Genomic DNA, 22,563 nt, shown 5'->3' on the forward strand with positions numbered 1-22,563 from the left:
ATTTTTTGTGACATCAGTAATACTTTCAGACTATCAGACTTTACAGACTTAATTTTTCCTTTAAATATGCTGCGAGACCAGAAAAAATATTTGTGTATTGAAATTGAAAAAAAAAAGGTGCAATTTTTGAGGGGTTTTGTTTCGTTTTTTATTTTACTTGACTGCGTTTAAAAGATTAAAACCTTTTGAAAAAACTAAATGTTTTTAAAATTGCTCTACTCCCATCCTTATAACAATTTTATTATTTAATCTATGGGGCTTTGTGAGGTATTTTTTGCGCCATGATCTGTACTTTCTTTCGATACCTTGTTTGCAGATATGTGACTTTTTGATCATTTCTTATTACATTTTTTCTTGATTTGATGTAAACAAAAATGCGCAATTTTGTACTTTGGTGGGTTTTTGTGCTTACGCCTTTTACCGTTCGAGATCAGTAATGGGATAATTTAATAAATTGGGTGACACGGCGATATCAAATATGTTAATTTTTTTTTTTATTAAATGGGAAAAGGGAGGTAATTTAAACTTTTATTAAGGGAAGAGATTTTTTTTATTCATTTTTTTTCTTTACAGACATTAATTAGAAATCCCCCGGGGGTCTATCATAAAGATCAGTGTAGTACACATAATACAGCACTAATCCATTAGATCAGTGCTATATTAGTCTGGTCTGCAGCAGACCAGATAGATTGATTGCCGAGTCGGGATCAGCATCATTCCGACGTTGAGCCCCAACCGGCTCAGAAGAAGGTATTCCCCCTCCGCGATTGCATCACGGGGGAGATCCCCCCACTAGACACCAGGCATAGGGGGACACAGGCTATTTAATTTCCGCTGTCAGCTTTTACAGCTGCATTTAAATAGTGAATTAGCCGGGAGCCGCACCAGCTAATGCACATAGCAACTGGGGGCCACACACTGCAGAAAGTTCTTGCGTCGGGAGCCCTCTCTGTTTAGCCTTAATGGCAGCATTGCGTTGTTAAGAGATTAATGGAGTTCATATTATGACTCTTATAGCTCTGTCTCTGTTATACTAGGGTTTATTTAGTAAATTTTCACATTTTCCCCTATTACAAAAATGTAGCTTCTTTTGTCTGTCCTGCTGCATGACAGAGTTCAGATGGATCCGTACCAGTCATTTCAGACAACTTGTAAATTATTATTGCAAGTGCATAAAATTTCTATTGATGCATTGAAGGTCACTGTGGCTGGTATAAAATTTTTAGCATTTTTTATTGTCATTATTCAAGGAAATGATGGACCAGTCTTAAAGAAGACAAGTTTGCTTGGCATAAAATTAATTTTGCTCTTTCCTTCTACATAGCTTACAAATCGGTAAAGAAAATGTATAGAGACTCAAACTGAGTAATCTTCAACAAAGAAAAAAGCTGTAGCTTAATACAGCTCCTATCGGTTTTACAGCCTTGTGCAAAGCTCCTTTTTCTAGGCAGTTTTACTTTGTAATCTTGTTCTCTGGCACTATGTAGATAAATTATCTTAAACACTGGCAAAACAATTCCTGCAGATATAGGAGCGGTGAGTGTTAAATAGTCTAAGTAATTGATTGGCATGTTTCCCAAACAAATAATAGCACAGGGTTACTGTAAGACTTTAATAAATCTGATGAGTTTTCAATGTTGAATTTTGGAATAAAATGTTCTTTTATTGCACTTGTAGAGATTAAAGTAGCAACAATGAATGTCTCTTAAATGTGCCATGTGGCAAAAGATCCCTTAGTATTTCTGACTTCTTATATAGTTATGTAGTTATGAACTTAATACAGAATTTAGACAAAAACTATTTCTATTAAATATATATTACTTTCAGACAGAACCCTACTTCTTACTACAGAGCTCAGTGGACAAGCAGAAGACACAAGTGTTGCTTAATTTTTATATAATTTATCCTGAACCTCATAGGACAACTTGTGTGCATGAAATTCCGGAACTCATTTTAATGAAAAGTTGTAACATCCATGCCCAGGGAGGCTTCAGCCTCTGTCCTCAAAGTGTCCCTGTCGTTATAATATTTAGAATCTATATCAACAGTAAATGTGATATAAAGCAGGTTAGCAATTTACATTTATTTATGTTATTTTATTTTTGTTATCATGGAGAACACAGCACTTCCTGTTTTCTGACTCTTTTTTTTTTCTGAAAGAGTCAGAAAAAATGTATGTATCCCAGAACATCTGAGCGCTCACAGAGAAGGCTGTCATGTGACTGATGGACGCATTGAGCCGTGACCTTCTGTACTGGCATCCTGTGTTTTTTTTAACCAGCAAAAGTCAAAAAACCTGCCTTCAGGAGATTACACCAGCTTTGTTTAACAGCATGACTAAAAAAAAAATGAATGTATATTGTAAACTTGCTTTATTTTACACCCGCTGTTGATTTAGTTTAAAAGTTATAGAGACAGTGACACTTTAAGGTTTGGCAGAAGATGTGCTATTGACCGTGTTTTTGTGCATGCATTGTTTATTGTCTTGCACTGGTCTGAACAATGCTCTATTTCTTTCCTTGTAGAGTTAATTCGATTCAACCACACCCATCTGCTTCTCCTGCTTACCTTTTCTGGGGCTGCAGATAGTTTACTAGTGGTGATTGGCAGATCTCATCACTACTCTTAAGGGCCTTTTACATAGGCCGATTATCATCATTAGAAACACTTCTGTGACTAATAACCCAAATAATAGAGGCATTGATCAGCCGAAGACCGAGCAAACACCTGTTTATCGCCTGATCATCTATTTTAACCTGATTTAAAATGTATCTTTATTGACAGCATTTGTGCATGAAGAAGGATGAAGGGAAGCTAACAGCACAGATATGTATATATTCAAGCCGTCATTTTTCAGATCACAAGCAGTCTATACTTACCAGCCATGCTGTTTATGATCTGGCTCTTGTTCTCTGGTCCTCCAGCCACAGCTGTAAGTTTGGGCTGAACATTTAGCCTTTTTCAGCTATCAATATCCTTAGGATTATGTCGGATTCCATGGACTACTTTGAAGACCAGCAATTTTTTTAGCTTAAAGTGAAGGTACATTTGCTTTAAGTGTAGCATATCAATAGAACGGTCTCTGGTGTGGGGAAGCAGATGGCACAGTTCTTATTTTGAAGCACAACCTGGTTCCCGCATACAGCGCCGGTCTATTATTGGGCACTGGCCTGGGCTGAAGCACTAGAGGTAGGCCCGCCCACCCCCAGTGGGAAGAAACCCCTGCCCCTCTGTGATGCAGGTCCATTAGAATCAAAGAAGCTGTGTCACAGAGTGGTGGGGGTTTCCTCCCACTGGAAGCAGCCAGTCTACCTCCAGTGCTTCAGCCCGTGCCCGGTAATAGATAAGTGGCGTGCGCGGGAACTGGGTCGCGGTCAAAATAAGGATCGCAGCACCAGCTTCCCCGCACTGGCGCAGTTCTATTGATATGCTACACTAAAAACGAATGTACCTCATGGTACATTTGCTTAAATAAAATGTCCATCAAGGAGTACGGGGGTGTTTTTATTTGAACAAAAAATTTTTTTTACTGTATTGTCTATAGTCTTTTTTCTTTATCTTAAAGGCTTAGTAATAGAAGCCGTCTAATAGACGGGAACCATTACTATGTCGGAGCTTAGTGTTAACTGGTAAAAACATGCCCAATACTTTTCTCATAGGAGATATATTCCTGCAGTGGCCTTTTTCTCTCTTCCAATTGAGAACACATGCACGTTTGTCCAAGTGTACATGTGTATGGGGGTCAGGGGAGTTGGGAGGAATAGCTGTCGGCCAAACAAGCATACAGCCAACAGCTGTCCTAAGTTTATGGATGCCAATAGACTTTTCCTGGATAGGAACCTAAATATTATACAAGCATGGAAATAGTAGGAGTTGCAATGAGGTGCGTTAATTTGTAATACTGTGACTGCAGATAAACCTCTACTTTTTCTGAATGCCTTCTCAAAAACATTCTCCTGCCTCCCCCTTTAATTATTATACTAGAGTATGCTAGTGCTTCATATAGTCATCCTATTAAACTGAAAAGCTTATAAAATGTTCCCAGCAATATATAAATTTTTATGGGTACAAAATATGAATAGAGCATGTGATATTAAATGTTTTTGTACCAGCAGTTCTGTAAAATATTACGGTACTTCTTCATTACTTGGTGCACACACCAGGTAGGGTGATTTAGCAGGAAAGCCAAACCTAGTTAGTGACCATAAATAATAACCGCATTATTCCTTTGTCTTGCCCTTTGCACACACTAATCTGGTCTGACAGCTAGCTTTGCTCTTTTATTAGCTCCCCGTCAGCTGTGATCACTGATGGTGAAGTCAGGCAGCAACATTTACAAGTGCCAACCTTCACCAGCACCTTTTCAAATAATGCTGTCTTAATTCTCTAAGAAAAAGGAATTCTTTAGAAAAATAGGTGTTTGGTTGTCAGGTGTTTATTCCTTCTCATTTGCACAATCATTTTTTTTAACCTACAAATTATTTTGTAAAGATGAATACTTTGTTTACTTTCAGATAGTAGCTTTTTCTTGTAATTTCACACACTTACACAATTGGCATAAAAGCAATTTTTAAAAAACCCACTAAATATAATTCAGTACTCTCAGACTAACATGTTCATGGTTTGTTCCAATTATCCTTGTCCTTAAGGCATACCCATCATTTAAACAAACTTCTGACATGTCATAGCGACATTTCAGAGGTTTGTATTGGTGAGGGTCCAGGTGCTAAGACCCCCGCCAATAGCTAGAACGAAGGGGCAGACATGCTCAGCATGCTCTTTGCCTCTTCATCTCTGCTCTTACTGCTAATGTAGCAGTAGACGTAATTCCAGTAAGACTCTATGGAACTTCTGGTATATGTGATTGCCAGAAGTTCCATAGGACAGAACAAAACAGAAATTGGCCAGCACTCCAATGCCTCTGTTTAAACTGTAGATAGCATGCTGCATGTGGCTAAAGTACAGACCAAAAAAAAAAAAAAAAAAGCAACAGGAACCTGCAGGTGCAAGTACTTACCATAAATACTCCCCCCAGCAAACACACAATGTCTGGTGTGGGGGTTCCTCCTGTTGGCTTGCACTCTACCCATGTCTTGTGGGCGCTTTAAACAGAGATTAGTTGATCCTATCTGCCCAGCTTGTAGGCTTATATAGCCCAGGAAAGGACATTGCTAGAGTTGGGACCATGTCTCTAAGGACACCTTAACGTGGTGACATAGTACACTCTGTTTGATCAAATGCTTTGCTAAGATCCTCATTTTTTTATATCTATAGAGGTTTTTATCGTGTGTACAGTAAGCCCTTGAAACTGCAGGTTGCTATCAAACTTTTAGTATTTTTGTTGTAACTTCCATAGGCTCTATTATAATTCCATCCACTGCTACTTTGTCCACCAACATGTTAGAAGTTTGTTTTAATGATAAGTAAAGGGCATATCCAGGTTTAGAAAAACAAGGCGGCTTTCAATAGCATGACTCCTGTCTCCTCCTCAGCCACTTTTCATTTTTGCACTTTTGTTTTTTCCTCCTCATGTTTGAAAGGCCACAGTGCTTGCATTTTTTCACCTACAGACTCACATTAACTCTTATTTTTTACAACACTAATTGTACTTTATAATGGATGATTTAATAGGCCATAAAATATACTGCAAGACCAGCAAAAATTATTTGTGTGGGGAAATGGCAAGAAAAATAAAGCTATTTTTTTCTTTTGGGAAAAGGGGGGGGGCGATGGAATATTGTGGGGTTCGTCATTATTACATTCATAATATAACCATACCTACCAGTTTTTACTTAAAAGGGGTACTCCAATAAAACATTTTTTTTCTTTTAAATCAACTTGTGTCAGAAAATTGTACATTTGTAATTTACTTCTATTTAGAATTCTCAAATCTTCCAGTACTTATCAGACAGGGCTCTCCTGTCTGATCCCCATTTGGCTTGGGGGCCGTCCTAATTGTGTGTGATGCATGCTTTGTGTAATATAAATAGCATTGTCATACATATTTGCCATGAGGGGGTCTCCCCGAAATGTATTAATGTGTCTTTTAAGTGTACCATGTTTTAGGAGGCATTAATGAAAGTCGAGTTGTATTCACTGGAGACGTGGGCCCAAAGTCTTTTCAGTGTCCACTCTTTAAAGTGAATGTACCATCAGGTACATTGCCTTGTGTTTTATACCTTAATGGATCAATGCCGGTGGGGGGATGGCGAGGCCGCAGTCCTTTTTTTGAATTACCACCCTGTTCCAGCACACTGCGTCTGTCTTTTCGGGAGCATTGCCCCGCCCCAGAGCACAGCTTTTCAACTTTTTAACACCAATTTAACCTACGTTGTCCATTGTTGGGAACTAAAACTTCAAGCATATCTTTACAAGGCACACCACATTAGAACAGTTTAAAACATGATGCCACAGTATGGAGCTCCCAGAAATATCGATGAGACCTCAGCATGTGTCTTTGATTCTCTGTGGGGAAGATTTATCAAAACTTGTGCAGAGGGACAGTGGAGCTATCAGATTGTTTTTTTTTTTTTTTTCTCAAAAAGCCCACTGAAAATGCTAGAATCTGATTGGTTACTATAGTAAACTGCTCCACTGTTCCTTTGCACAAGTTTTAATTATTCTCCTTTTATGTGCCTAGAACAGATGAATAAATATAGGAGGATACTTATCTGTTTTATCCATTATTCTGCATTTACATTTTCCATATTATAGAATTAAAGACCAATATATAATGTACAGTACCTCAGGATGTGTTACACAGTTTTGTATATTGTATGAATAGGTATCTTTGTGTGTTTTGTATATTGTATGAAACCATCCGCTGGAAGTTGAAAATAAGTTTTAATGAAGAAATTATTAGTTGAACTAAATCTATTCCCACAGACATGTATATCAATCTGCTCTGCTACTTTTGCTCTATAACATATTGCCTACAGATAGGACTGCACATTCAGTGTGTTTGATTCTCTTAATTCTGATTACCTTTTTAAAAAGCTCATTTTTAAATCAGGTGAGTGGTATTAACCCCTTCATGACCAAATGTCATTGCTATACGGATGTCCAGGTCAAATTAAAGCAAATTTTATTTTCCTACCTAAGGGGCTGTTTGGGGTGTAATTTTTTGCACCATGATCTCTAGTTTTATTGGTATTACATTGATGTAAGAGAATTTTTTTTTTATTGCTTTGTATTATTTTTTTTTTCTGATATATACACGTAATTAAAAATTAAAAAAATATCAATCCTGGTGTTTTTTTTCTTTTATGTTGTCCAATGTGCTGGAACAATATTGTTATATTTTAATAAATTGGACAATTCTGCACGCTACGATATATAATATGTTTATTTTTTTAAAATATATTTTTATTTGTATAATAGGAAAGAAGGTAATTTAGATGTTTATTGCGGTTTTATAAAAAAAAATACACATTTTTTTTACACACATATATGCAATGCTCAGATTCCTTACACTGATGAATGCTATGCCATTGTATAGTACTGATCAGTACTATCTGTGATCTCTGCATAGAGTCTGCCTAAGAGCAGACTCTATACACAGATGGCTTATCTGACAGGATGGAGGAAAGTGTTTTTCCCCCACCTGTCAGTGTAAGTGATCTAGTAACTGAGCTATGCTGCGGGGGTCCCGATCAGTCAGTGACAGGTGCTTATCCTGTCACTGGCTTCCTTAAACACCTCAATCGCTATGCATCACAGTGTGGGGTGTTTAAGAGGTTAATGACAGGCAGTTGCTTGACCCTGGCTGCCTTTTATTACCTCCGACTTCAGGGACACTGATGTGTGCAGGCTGATAGCATTGAAATTGTCCTAGACACATTACAACCTCTTCACAGTGAGGAACATTTATATAAGTTCCTGCTGCATCGGGTATCAGCAGCAGGAACGTATGTAATGTGTATAATGTATATAACGTTAACGTATATGGCTAACGTGAAGGGGTTAAAAGAATACAGTGTACAAGGAGCACATACTTACATGTGGATCTAATACATTCAGTAAACATCTATACAAAGCATACAAGCATCATTTTGTTTTTCTTCATGCTACCATCTCCACAATATAGTCATCCTTTAATTGTAATAATTTCCCCTAAAATGCATGATGCACAGCAACTGATCATTAACATATTGTCACTCAAAACAGAAATCTAAGAAGTTAATGGAACATGAGGTGGATTATCCCTGGAATTATATTTGGACGTACAGTGATAATGTATTCTAATGCTCACACCATGTTAAGAAAATTTTGCGTGACACCTAATTCTGTTCATGAGAAATGAACAGTTCCATCTCCAGAACCTGTCATGGTTTTCTAATTAAAACCCTGTGCTTACCTACTATTTTTAAGACAACAGAAAGAAAAAGGCCGTAACAGCTCTCATGTTCTACTGCTTCATAGTGAGACTATATTAGCATAAATTGTAAGAAAGCTGTTTCCAATCTATTAGCACTTGTCTATGGCAATTAACTGAACTTAGGAATACTGAATGATAGTTTTTCACCCCAAATAAAAGTTCCAATTGTAATTGCTTCTTTCTCTGCATCTACTCTAACAATATGTTGTATTAGTATTTAGTTATGTTGTGTATATATATATATACATATATGTATATATACTATACAGTGGTACCTAGGTTCTCGAACTTAATTGGTTCCGGAAGGCAGTTTGAGAACCGAGCAGTCTGAGAACTGAGCAGTGTTTTGCCATTGGCAATAATGTAAATGTGTTTAATTGGTTCCAGCAACCCCCAATAATTACCTACAGTACCCATATATTACATTGAAAAGTGCCCAGTATAATCCCTACAGTACAGTACAGAACAGCACTATATACTGCATAGTACATTACAGAGTAGCACTATATACTGTACTGTGCATTTTAAACAAGAAACATTCAACAAAACCGGCAAAAATAGTACAGCATTCACCAAATCATCACTCATCCTTTACTGTATGGTGCACACTGACCCCAGCACAGAAATGGATGGGACATGGTGGTGCACTGACTGTACTACTACTGTACTGTATATGCACGCCAACAATCTTATACAGTGCTGTACTGGATGTGAAACCTCACCAGTGCTCAACTCACCAGGTACCACCCACGATCCACGCTTACAAAAATGTTCAGAGACCGAGCAAAGTTTAAATTCCGAATGTTTCATTAGAACACTGCAGTATTACTGTACCTTAAGACTGGGTGCCCGAAAAGTGTTTGAGAACCAAAGCAAATTTTCCTTGAAAATACTGTTTGAGTTCTGAGAAGATTGAGAACCGAGGTACCACTGTATAAGTTATCTGTCACAGTATTTATAGGAGGCATTTAAGCAATTGGGTACCTGTGCCGTCAGATTTCTGTGTTTCAGTACCCTTGCAGGTCTCATTTTTAATATAGCAGAAACATGCAGGGAGGCAGCTACAGTAGTACCTAAACTTGACTAAGGGCTAGAAGCAGTGCAGTTTGGCAAGTGCTCATCTAATCTCAGACAGATGTCTGACAAGAAGAAGGAAGCAACAATAGTATAGAGAAGTGTTAGATGTTCTGTAAGGCATAGAAAAGAAAATATAGGGAGGAACCTGATGATAGCTCCTCTTTAAACAAACAATTAACATCAAATAGCCAAAGGCTTTATTCTTCTGTCTTCTGTGGTCTGTATTTCCTCTGTAGACAAAAGGTATTTATGTAAGAAACATCATGGCAGACCACGGAGACTAGTTATTTCCAATATGATTACCTTATCAATGACAATATTTTGATCTGAATCTTCTTCATTACATCATTATTCTATAGTTATGAAAAACATTTTAAGAATTATGTTTACTATAATAGTGAAAAATTGGATTACGAGCTTGTAATCCAAATCATTTTATATCCAAATCCAAATCATCTTATATCAAAGCAAATTTTCCCATAAGAAATATTTGAAATGCAGGCAATTCATTCCATAATCCCAAAAAATGGCTCTTCTTGCAAAGCACTCTCAATCCAAGTTACTCTTAGGGTAAAAACAGACTGGGCGTATCCGCAGCGCATATCTCGCTGCAAATTCGCAATGAGACCCGCTGCGGATTCCTGCCCTGTACACTCTATGGGCAGACAAACTTGCAGCAGGATGGACATCCCACTGCGAGTATGTCAGCAGCCTGCGCCGTTAACCCACCCGCCGCCAAAGCGTATACTTCACCTGATCCCCGCTCCGGCTTGCTTTGTGGGCTCCTGGCGTCTTTATGTCCCGCTCAGCCAATCAGTAAGCTGCGACGGGGCAGGGCACTGATTGGTCAATTGGGGCATGCCGGGAACCCCCGAAGCAAGCCGAAGCATGGAGAAGGTGATGTATATGCTTCGGCGCTGGGGGGTCACCGGGGTGGGCTGCCCATAAAGTGTACAGGGCAGGGATCCGCAGCCGATCTTACGAATTCGCAGCGCGAAATTCGCTGTGGATACGCCCAGTGTGTTTGTACCCTTAAAGTGAGGTACCACTGTATTTTTTATACTAAATATACTAAAAATACTACCATATATTGGCACATACTACTACATACTGTCACTTACTGCCACATGCACAGTGCAAACTATAACAGAAATAAAAAAACAAAAACAAAACAACAACTTTATTTTCTACTGGACACCAAAGGAAAACAAAACAAACAAAAAACCATTCAGTTGCTTTTGTGGGGGATGCATCCACAGGGACACTAAACTGGACCTGTATGACTACTTTTGGAGGGGAAAGTATTTGCACCCCAGCGAGGGCTTCCTGCAAGATGTCGTCACGTCAGGGGGTATTTTAAACCAGAATTGTTCTTGTCTTAAGGCTTGTCTTTGCCATGCTGGGTGAATGTTGTAACAAGAGCTGTCAGCTCTTTTACTGTCCTCCCTTCCCCCAGAAGTATGTGCCAGGTATCTCTGCATCTTGTACATCCCCCAACCCCAATCTGTAGCTTAGTGTACTCATACATAGAGTTCTCTAGTCAGGAGGGCAGCGAGATGGGCAGAGCTTGTGCAGTGGGGTGGGGTGGGGCTTGGAAAAAGAAATCTCCTAGCTTGTTCCTTCCTTAGAGGTGCAGCAGGGAGCTCAGGCTTACTGTGTGTGTTCAGCCGGCTCTCTCATTGGCTCTAAGCTTGTTAGACTGTCCCTCTCCCTTCTGACACTGGCTGCCCCACATTAATGATAACTGTATCGTTTGTGTGGCCATTAACATGCATTTTTATCAGCCGCACATCTCCTGTTTACACAGAGATGTGCAGTCGATAGCGATAAATTTTACTGCTGCATCAAATGAGCCAATGAATGTCATTATCTCTGATACTTTTACAAATTGTGATTATCGGCTCAATAGGTGTTCCTAGGGATGCTCTTTAGTGATAATTGGTTCATGTAAAAGGGCCTTTAGTTTTCCCCAGGTAGTATATAACTAGTTATATTAGTACTCTAAATTAAAACACTTATATATTTACCTGAATTTAGAGTTAGCAAACATCTGGCCATTTTGGGGTTTAGTAGTTTAGTGGGTGGCCCTACTCAGTCATTTACAGAAAATAAAATTTGGGCTCTGCTCTTTTTTATTTTTTTTTTAAACACCATCTTGCATCTACTTACACATAGGAACCCACACAGATATATTTATATACTAATGTTACCTAAATGTAGAAATTTACTCCCCGGTTGATGGTTTCCATTGAAATATTTGTATAAATTCTTGTCAGGCTCTATTTTACCAAAACCAAAGACCTCTCAAGGTTTCAAGCATGGTTTTCAAGTACTGAGTCATGTTAAAACAACAGTCTTTTCTGCGGGCATCATGTTGTAGAACAATAGTAGCTGAGCAGATTTATATAATTTTGTTAGAAATGTTCCAGTATACCAGGTATTTTAATTTTATTTAAATCTCTGCATATTTATATACTCATATAGGGAAGACTGTTAATCACTGCAATGAACCACCCACTTGACTATTCAGAGAAGAAGAAGCAGAGTTTGAAATGAATAAATGAAAGTTATACCGGAGCTTTTCTAACAAAACTACATATCAACCTTTTCAGCATCTTCTGCTTTATGTCCTTCCTGTAGATACAGTATATCTTTGGTTGGTGATATGTTAGCTTTAACCTGTTGACACAGGACAAGCATGCCTGATACCTTCAACAGTGTATAGAATGAGCATAAATGGTGCATCCTGGCTGACAGTGGAATTTAAATTCTCTGTATGATGATAATGATTGCAAGAAAGTGGATGGCAAAAGAGAGCCCCTTAGTCGAGGAATATCTTCCTAGGGTTTGTAAGATTATAAACTATGAGTATGCAGCATCTTATAAAGGCGGAAGCCCCAAAAAATTCTTCTCCATCTGGAACCAATGGTTAGAGTCAATGACACAACGTAAAAAGAGTAGATTGTTGCTGGGACTGAAGTAGTGGGTATGTTCCTCGAAGGCCTTTTAAAGTAGTTGAGGTGTTATATAGGTTATTGTTTCGTTTTTTTTTCTAGTTTTTTTTTCCTCCTCTTCCTCCGTGGGTGGATATGGGGTGAAGGGTGGTGATGGTTAGGAGTAGGCTAGGTTGAAGAATACACAACTAAATAATTAGGCCTACTGAATTAATGATGCCGTAATAGAGATACACGGACCCAAAAGGGCAGATCGAGAAATTGTGAAATTGTGATGGCCAGACACACTCTCCCTTCCCAGGACTAAGTTGGATAGGGTCGGGAGAAGAGAGGATTTTGGAGAGGAGAAAGAAAGAAGTTTAGGTCTAATTTTCTTTTTCTTTTTTTCCCCCTTTCTTATATATATATATATATATATATATATATATATATATATATATAATTTTTTTTTTTTTACGGTTGTTTGTATACTTGTGTATTGTTGCAAGATATGTTTTTTTGTTGTTGTTCTGTTTGTTGATGTTGTTTAGTTGTGTTTTGTTGGTTCCTCTGGTTGCTCTGTCCGGGGCCTGGGGCACGAGCCTCCTGGCCTCTGGCCCTCGGGGTCCCTCTCGCCCGTTGTCCCTGAACCCGGTCCGTGGAGGGCTTCCTCTTGCCTGTTGTCCCTGAACCTTGCCCAATGTTTTAGTTAGATGGTGGATATGGGCATTGAATCAATAGTAAAGAGTAAAGAGAGGAGAGAGATGAGCAAAGAAAACGGTAAAAATATTACCCTGAATAACCCGGGGTTGTATAAAGTCTGTCTATTCTCGCTGCCAATCAGGGAATGGATTATATATCCACTTCAGGGGAGGGAGAGGAGAACCGCTGATGGAGTGGCTGCTGTGGGCAGGTACTTGGTCGATACGGACAAATAGAAAAGGGGAGTGTTAAGTAGTGCCATATGAACATGGACGGAGGGAGATGGCAGGGGGGGGAGTCAGGGGTGGAGTCTGGGGGCTGGGGGCGGGTGGAGCGAAGGGGGAATGACAAGGTACGAGTGTTGTTTTTTTGTTTGCTTTTTTCTCTGTTGTTGTTTTGTTTCTGTTTTTTTTCTTTCTTTTTTTTTCTTCCCTTTCTCTCCCTTTTGAGATGTGAGATGGGATGTGAGATATAGGGTAGAGGTAGACAGGAAGACGGGAGTGAGGCCGAATGGGGTGTAAGGGTGTACCTCCCTAATATGTACAGCCTAATATGTACAGTCGGGCAGTGCCTCTATTAGCCGGCGCGGGTCCCATTGCCGCGCCGGCTAATCAAGCCTCTAAATGCAGCTGTCAAACCTGACAGCTGCATTTAGAGGCTTTGCTCTCCCTGTCCCTGGTGTCTAGCGGGACGGATCCGTTCTTCTGCCCGTGCTGGGCCTCAGCGTCGCAATGGCGCTGATCCCGGCTCGGCAATACATTGCTATGGCCTGCAGCAGGCCATAGCAATGGATCACCGATCTGATGGATCATTGCTGTGTATATACACAGCATTGATCTCTATGAGAGATCAGTGCTGTGTATATACAAGTCCCCCAGGGGGACTTCTAGTTCATGTAAAAATAAAAGTAAAAATGTTTTTTTATTAATAAAAAATCCCCTCCCCTAATAAAAGTCCAAATCACACCCCTTTTCCCATTTCATAAATATAAATAAATAAATAAACAAATAAACAAACATGTTTGGTATCGCCGCGTGCGTAATCGCCCGAACTATTAATTTATCACATTCCTGATCTTGCACGGTAAACGGTGTCAGCGCAAAAAATTCCAAACTGCAAAATTGCGCATTTTTGGCCGCATCAAATCCATAAAAAATGTAATAAAAAGCGATCAAAAAGTCACATATGTGCAATCAAGGTACTGATAGAAAGTACATGTCATGGCGCAAAAAATGACACCTCAATCAGCCCCTTAGACCAAAGGATAAAAGCGCTATAGGCATGGGAAGAGAGCGATTTTAAGGAACATATATTTGTTAACAATGGTTTGAATTTTTTACAAGCCATCAGATAATATAAAAGTTATACATGTTACATATTGTTGTAATCGTAACAAATTGAGGAACATGCATAATAAGTCAGTTTTACCATAGGGTGAATGGCGTTAATGCAAAACTCCCCGAAATCAAAACAAATTCATTTTTTATTTCAATTTAACAGCGCAAATGATTTTTTTCCGGTTTGGCAGCATATTTTATGGAAAAATAATGCCTGTCATTGCAAAGACCAATTGGTTTTGCAAAAAATACGGGCTCATATGGGTCTTTAGGTGAAAAAAAGCAAGCGCTATGGACTTTTAAACAAGTGGAAAAAGCAAAAGTACAAAAATGAAAATTGGCTATGACCTTAAGGGGTTAAAGGCGTTATCCAGCCAAAATCGTTTTCTTTCAAATCAACTGATATCAGAAAGTTAGATTTGTAATTTACTTCTATTAAAAATTCTCAAGTCTTCCCATACTTATCAGCTGCTGTATGTCCTGCAGGAAATTTTCAGTCTGACATAGTGCTCTCTGCTGACATCTCTGGCCGAGACAGGAACTCTGTTTCGGTTTTCTATAAATTCCCCATAGAAAACCTCTCCTGTTCTGGACCATTCCTGTCTCGGCCAGAGATGTCAGACTGAAAATAAAACACTTCCTGCATTACATATAGTAGCTAATAAGTATGGGAAGACTATAGTTATTTTAAAAGAAGTAAATTACACATCTATATAACTTTCGGACACCAGTTGATTTGAAAGAAAAAGATTTTCGCTGGATACCCCTTTAACATTTTTATAGATACCATCAACCAGGGCTAACTAGAATACATTTGTTTGTGTGGATGGGGATAATTGTGTAAAAATACCAGAAGCCTCATTTGATTTCTGTACAGTTTGTGCAATTTCTTTTTTTCTTTTTTTTTTTTTATTGCAACCTTTTCAGGCCACTAATTTTATGTGTGACCCTATGCAGTGAGTTACTAGTCGTTCATTAACCTGTAATGTAGGACTCAGTAAGCTGCCTTATCACTCGACTTTTGGTGAGTTATATTTTATACCACAGGTTAAATAATTTTGAATACCCTTTTTAGGAAAAAAAAAGAGAAGATTATACTTTGTGTTTCATTAGGTTATGCAATGTTTTCATTTCAAATAGAGCTAAAAGCATTTCTTTGTTTCAATGAAAACACTTATGATAACAAGCTTAGTTTCTGCATTTCAGCCTGTATGCATTGATGACTAACATGCCTATAACTTTTAACAGTTTTTGTTCACCGAATATGACTAGAGTTGCAAACTAGTATTGAAAAGCAGCAGGTATAGAAAAGGGAAATGACTGTCAGTGAGTATAGCAGATTAGTCACTCCATACACATGAAGTGAATTTCAGATATCAGATGAAGCATGACTGCTATGATCACAGTGTAGTGTTTGTATATACTCAAGAACAATGAAGTGACCTGCCAATTACTGGAAGAACATTCCTCAATCTTTCAGGCAATGCCAAGCTTAAGCCTTGTGGTCGCCTCCTGAGAGAGAAACCAGATCAACTTGTATTTCAGTGCAGCAGGTGTAACACAGTTATATCTTTTTTTCTTGGCTCTAATGCATTTAGACTACAGACAACCGCTTAGAATTACGTTTGAAAGTGTAATATCAGATCTTTTGCCATTTCCGCTGGACTCCAGGGATTTAAAAAATGTTTTTATTTTTGTGTGTGATAATGTAGCTGTCAGTCATTTTTAGATGTGTCATTACTGACTCATCTTTTTGTTCTTCATCAGTTTTCTGCTTGTGGTAAGTTTAGAGTTCGGTGTTTTGTAGTTAAAGAAGACTTCCAGTTGAAACGCTTTCCATCAGTGCATCATATTCTGGGCTTCTTTTATGTACATTGCACGTCTCTGCAGTTTAGCTTCCTGACAGCTATTGACACCAGACACCATCTTGAATTTTTCTTATTCTGTCCAATTCAATCACTTCTGTGATCCCTAAGCACTAGTGTTAAGCAAGCATGCTCGATGAAGCATTGGGGTGTGTGGGTAAAGGTGGCCATACATCTTTAATAACCAATGGCTGTCATTTATGTCTCTGCAGTTTAGCTTCCTGACAGCTATTGACACCAGACACCATCTTGAATTTTTCTTATTCTGTCCCATTCAATCAATTCTGTGATCCCTAAGCACTAGTGTTGAGCAAGCATGCTCGATGAAGCATTGGGGTGTGTGGGTAAAGGTGGCCATACATCTTTAATAACCAATGGCTGTCATTTATGTTTCCCACCTGCCACAGTAATGCATTGCTTTTTTTTTTTTTTTTTCATTTTAATTTTTGTATATTTTGCCCTTTAAAGGCATGTGTAAGTGAAATATACAAAAATTAGAACAAAAAAATGCAGTGTTTCTTCAAGATGCATTACAAGTCCAATGGTTTTCATCTTGCAGTAGATGGACCAACATTTCTGCTGACAATCTCCTATGTTTCTACTGTATGTTTTTCCAATCTGCATATGGGATCTTTGGTGCTCAAGGATCTTGGACACCTCTTACCAAGGCCCTTCTCCTTAGATATTTTGCTTGGTAGCTCTTGGAACAGTCCTGGTTGTTCCAACAATGGTTTTTTATTTACGAATTAAAGAGGTTCTTTTGCTCTGAGGAAGCAGATTATTTGTACCCTTCTCCACATATATTCCTCCAAACAATTTATAGGCAGTTATTTTTCCTCTTATGGACTGTTTTTTGGCTCTCATGTGCATATTCAGCCTTTGAGACATGATATAGACAGGCCTGTGTCTTTTCATAAAATGTCCAATCATCTGAATTTACCACAGGTAAATTCAATCAAGGTATTGAAACATCTGATGAATAAAAATAGGAGGTCCCCAAAGCCAAATTTCAAGTGTTATCACAAAGGGTCTGAATACTTAAAGGGGAACTCCGGGTAGAGGTTAAAAAAAATTAAACTACTGCAGAAGCATAACGCATTGCTTACCTGTCTATTCCAATTTTAAAAGTACCAAAAATCCATTTGTTTGGGGGGGGTTTGCTCTGTATTGTGTTTCTGTCTTTCCTGGTTTAGCATTTCCCAGAATGCAATGCTTTCCCTCATGTGACTATCACAGCCGCCACCCATTACAATCAGAAAAATTAGTGCAGCAGCTGCTTCTGGCTGGCCTGAGATGGTGAACCAGTCAGGGGATTGGGTTATCCAGCCAAGCCTCCTGTGACATCACGCCCTGCCACCTGTTTGTATCATCAGCAAACACACACAATGTGAGACAGAGGCATAAAAGATTTGTCTCCTAAGGGGGGATAGCAGCAGGAGACAATGTGAATTGGTACAAGGGCCATTTTTTTTCACTTCCTGGATTTCTATCAGCTACCAGTGTGGCAGAACCGTACAGGTACAGTAATACATTGTATAGACACATCTATATAACTTTTAATGTACTTTTAATAGAAAACAAGTTTTTCTTATCCGGAGTTCCCCTTTAAGTACATGCAAAATGTAAGCTTTTCTTTTTTACTTAAATTTTTTTTTCTCATTTTAATAATGAGGTGCAGAATAATCGGGAAAAAAGCACATTTAAAAAAAATAGCACAATGCCTTAACATAACAAAGTAAAAAAAAAAAGTGAAAATGCATTATAAATTGTATAAGAAAAATAGTAAAAGTTTTATCATTTAGAGTTCTTGTAATGAGCACCAGTTGACTTTAAAACTTGATAACACTATATAAATCTACATATTAGCCACTTAATTTCCTGAGCCATAACCACTTATGTGGCAGCTTAGATCACTCACTGTAAATGCGCATAGTAATTTTCATATTCACTGCCATTGCATATATTATGTGATTATATTCTACTCATCCTCTATAGCTCTTATTAAATCTTATTAAATTCAGTGAATTCCGGCCGCAGAAAGCCCTGTCAGTTCACACAGTGAAGCAAGCTGCTCCGGCCGCTCGCTTCACTGTGTGCTATGGGAAGTTCTGATGCGGGCATGCGCTGATGCGCCCGCATCAGAGCTCCGCGGCCGGACGGATCATCCGGACGGTACTTAAGTACCAGCCGAGATGATCGGGCCAGAGACTGTCCGTTCCGTGACCCGGACGGGGTCACGGAACGGCCGGTCTCATACAGCGTGTGCACATAGCCTAAAAGTCTAATGGCCTGCACAGAGCCCTCACTTCAACCTTGCTGAATAACTTGGCATGAATTTGAATGTAGATTGAGTACCAGACTAGTCAAAATCACAAAAGTAAATGGTGTAAGCGCAAAATGGTGTCAGTGCAAAATTGCTGATTTTTGGTCATATGACATCCAGAAAATTTGTAATAAAAAGTGATAAAGTTGCATATATACAAGCAAGATACTGATAGAAAGTACAGATCATGGCACAAAAAAATGACACCTCAAATAGCCTTGTAGATCAAAAAATATAAATGTTATAAGGATGGTAACAGAGCATTTTTTTAAAGGGTTTAATTGTTTAAATGAAGTCAAATAAAATAAAAGTTATATAAGTTGCCTATCGTTGTAATTGTACTGACTTGGGGAACATACATAACATGTCAGTTTTACCATAAGGCAAATGTAAGCCCCTTTTTTTCAGTTTCAAGGCACAAACTATTTTTTTTCCATTTCAAATATTTTATGGATAAATTAAGCCTCTCATTGCAAAGTACAATTGGTGTCACAAAAAATAAGGGCTCTTGTGGGTCTGTAAGTAAAAATAAAAAGTGCAAGCGCTATGGCCTTTTAAACACGAGTAGGACAAAACAAAAACGAAAGTTAGCCTGGTACTGAAGGGGTTAATAACGGCCATTATTTGCACTTATTTTTTTTATTGTGGGAACATAGCCTTATTATTTAATACATCTCGTTGTTGATTGTTGCTAAAATGTGTTTACAAATACATTCTATATGTTGATGTATTGCCAGTATATTCTGTACAATTTCACTTTACTTGTCCTTTGTTGTAGTTTATGTGAGTAAATATTTTCCAAGACAGCTTTCTAAAAATCAAAACAAGTTCATGCATGACAAACTATAAAAGAACGTCTTTGAACAATCTAAAGGGCAGAGTTCATGCCCAAGACTTTGAAACTTAAAACACAGGTGTCATAGTGTTTGAATTTTCAAAAAGCCTTTGTTTGATAGAGATGCGGTAATCCATATCACAACTATACATGCTTATTATTAGCCTCTCATCTGGTGTGGCATAGTCTACGAAACTGAACTTTTTTTTAAAACATCACTAAGCTAAAATGATACTTTGAATTAATGCATTTGTTCTCATTTAAAACAATAATATTTTTACATTTTTAATCTCACAGGGAAATGTTCCAGAGTTGTAAGAGAAACAAATGAATTAAAGAAGTCAGAAAATTTAAGAAGTTAGTAAATTTATTAACATATTACTCTGTATTTATCATTTTTATAAACTCCCACCTCTAAAAATAAATAAATTGAATGTGGTTAACGCCTTCATGACCCAGCCCAAAATGACAGCGCCAATTTTCATTTTTTCATTTTAGTTTTTCCCTCCTCCTTTTCTAAGAGCTCTAGCACTTTAATTTTTCAGTCTACAGGGCCATGTAAGGGGCTGTTTTTTTCAGGAAGAAGTGTACTTTGTAATGGCACCTTTAATTTTTCTTTAACATGTATGATGGAACCTCAAAAATCATATATATAAATATATTTATCATTTATAAATATATATGGGTGAAATTGGAAAAAAGAATGTAATATGGTAACTTTTGGGGTGTTCCTGTATCTACGTAATGCACTATACGGTAAAAGCGACATAATAACATTATTGTATAGGTCAGTTCATATGCAGGTTTAGGCTATGTTCACACAATGTTTTTTTCAAGTCCGTTTGATAATGGACGTCATTTAGCTGTCTGGCCTCCCCTTGCAATGACGGTTTTTTTTACATTTTATTCTAGTTTTGGTTACTAATTGCCCTTTGGGTGTGGCTTAATTGAAAAGTCCATTGAATTTTATTATTATTATTATTATTATTATTTATTTATAGAGCGCCCTTATTTCCAGAGCGGAGAAAGAACGGTGACAAAAGAAAAACTGTGTGTTAACAACCACTACAAAATGGCCGTTATCAGAAGCCTACAGACATAGATGCACACTACTCCACCCCACCGCTCCTGATGAATGCAAGTGCGGGAACCGCATTGAGCGAGCACAAGGAGTGTGAACAGTCCACGAAGGGTAAACAACAACGGTAACCCCTGTATTGCATACAGATATGGCACAAGAATACATGAATGCTTATCAGATAAAATGCATAAAGGGACCTGCTGCTCTTTCATTGTAGCTGCTCAGGTGGCGCTACCCTGTGTTGGACTTTAAGATTGTTGCCATTATTGGTACAGCATTGCACCTAAGGGTGCGTACTATGTATATTGTACAGTTGATGGTGTATGTTTTAGACACTGTAAATAAAATATCACCTGTTTGAAGCATAAAGTTTTCATCTACCACATTTCTTGATCATTGTTATAGGCACTTTGCTCATTGAGCTTGCCTGTGGCAGACTCAATGAGCAAAACACCGATCGGACAGGACAGAGAAAAGTAAGAGACCTCCAACGGTGCGGGACAGAGATCGGGACCCCCGCAGTCACACTGCGGGGGTCCCGAAAGGTAAGTGACATGAGCTGCTCCTGTCACAATTACGGCGTTTAAGGGGTTAATGACAGGCTGCAGCGTGATCGGTGCAGTCTGTCATTAATAGTGAGGGCCCAGCTGCTGTTGGCCCTCATCTGCTATGAAGCGCGCTCCACTCATAGCACATCAGCAACTCAGGATAAACGGGTACGTCCAGGGTCGTCTGGTGACAGGCGTCCATAGCGTACCCGTACCTCCTAGGTCGTCTAGGCGTTAAACAGTCAATTAATGTCGGCATATACATATTTGTACAATACTTTTTTTTATCAAATAACAATGTAATCTGGAAAAACATATACAGTGGTGCCTGGGATTACGAGCATAATTCGTTCCGGGACCGTGCTTATAATCCAGATCCACTGTTAAACCAAAGCAAATTTTCCCATAAGAAATTATTGAAATGCAGATGATTGGTTCCACATCCCAAAATAATGATTCTATATTCTGAATAACATGTAAAACAAATGAAACAAAGTTTTAGAAAAAGCTGAATATGTGATATTATATGTTACTGTACAGTATAGCAATCAGCATGTGGAGTATAATGTATAGTAAGTGCATAAACCTGAAGAAACTGTAGCTGTTTGAAGATACAGGATGGAACTGCAGATCCCCATAATGGAGAGGATGGGAAACACAAGGGCTGACAGAGACTGCAGGGAGCATGAAGGAATGAGCAGGACAGATGTGGGCACATACATGCAGCACTCTCTGTCCAGGGAGAGAGGGGTTACAGCTATGAAGAGATTACCTCCACAGTCCTGTCCCCTGATTTAAGCCCCAGCGAGAAGTGGATCTGCTATGATTTGGAAGGTGAGGGTGACTTCCTGGGTCAGAGTACAGGGCTGTAGACCCCACTATGCAGACAATTTACTTTTATTTTTTGAGGTATGTTTTATGAACCAAAATGTTCACCTATTAAAGGGAAACTATCAGAAAGTTCATATATACAGACCTGCTGATATGTAACTTTAGCTGCAGAGCTCCCCATTCTGGCACCAGTTTTCTTATTTTAATTGTTTGTGCAGTTTAGGAGGAGTTTGTTCTAAAATAAATAAATAAATAATAATAATAAAAAAAAAAAAAAAGAATATATATATATATATATATATATATATATATATATATATATATTTAGTCCATTTGGGGAACTGGGATGTTCCTCAGCCCCTTAGTGCATGCCCCGCCTACTGGCTCTTAATTCCATACCTACTTATGCCTATTCATCTATCCATAAGTAAGCATGTCTCTCTTCCCTTGCATATTTAGGAACAGCAGCCTGAAATCTTTTGTAGGAAGATATGGGCCTACTTATACATAAATACACATAAGTAGGTGCAGACATATGGGCCAGCAGGCAGGTGGTGCAGTACACTGAGGGACTGTGGAACACCCCCAGTGCCTCTAATGGACTAATTAGCATATTTATTTCGGAACAAATTCTTTTTAAACGGTGCCACAAAA

This window comes from Dendropsophus ebraccatus, chromosome 2 (genome assembly GCF_027789765.1).
Source record: "Dendropsophus ebraccatus isolate aDenEbr1 chromosome 2, aDenEbr1.pat, whole genome shotgun sequence".
Classification (NCBI taxonomy): domain Eukaryota; kingdom Metazoa; phylum Chordata; class Amphibia; order Anura; family Hylidae; genus Dendropsophus; species Dendropsophus ebraccatus.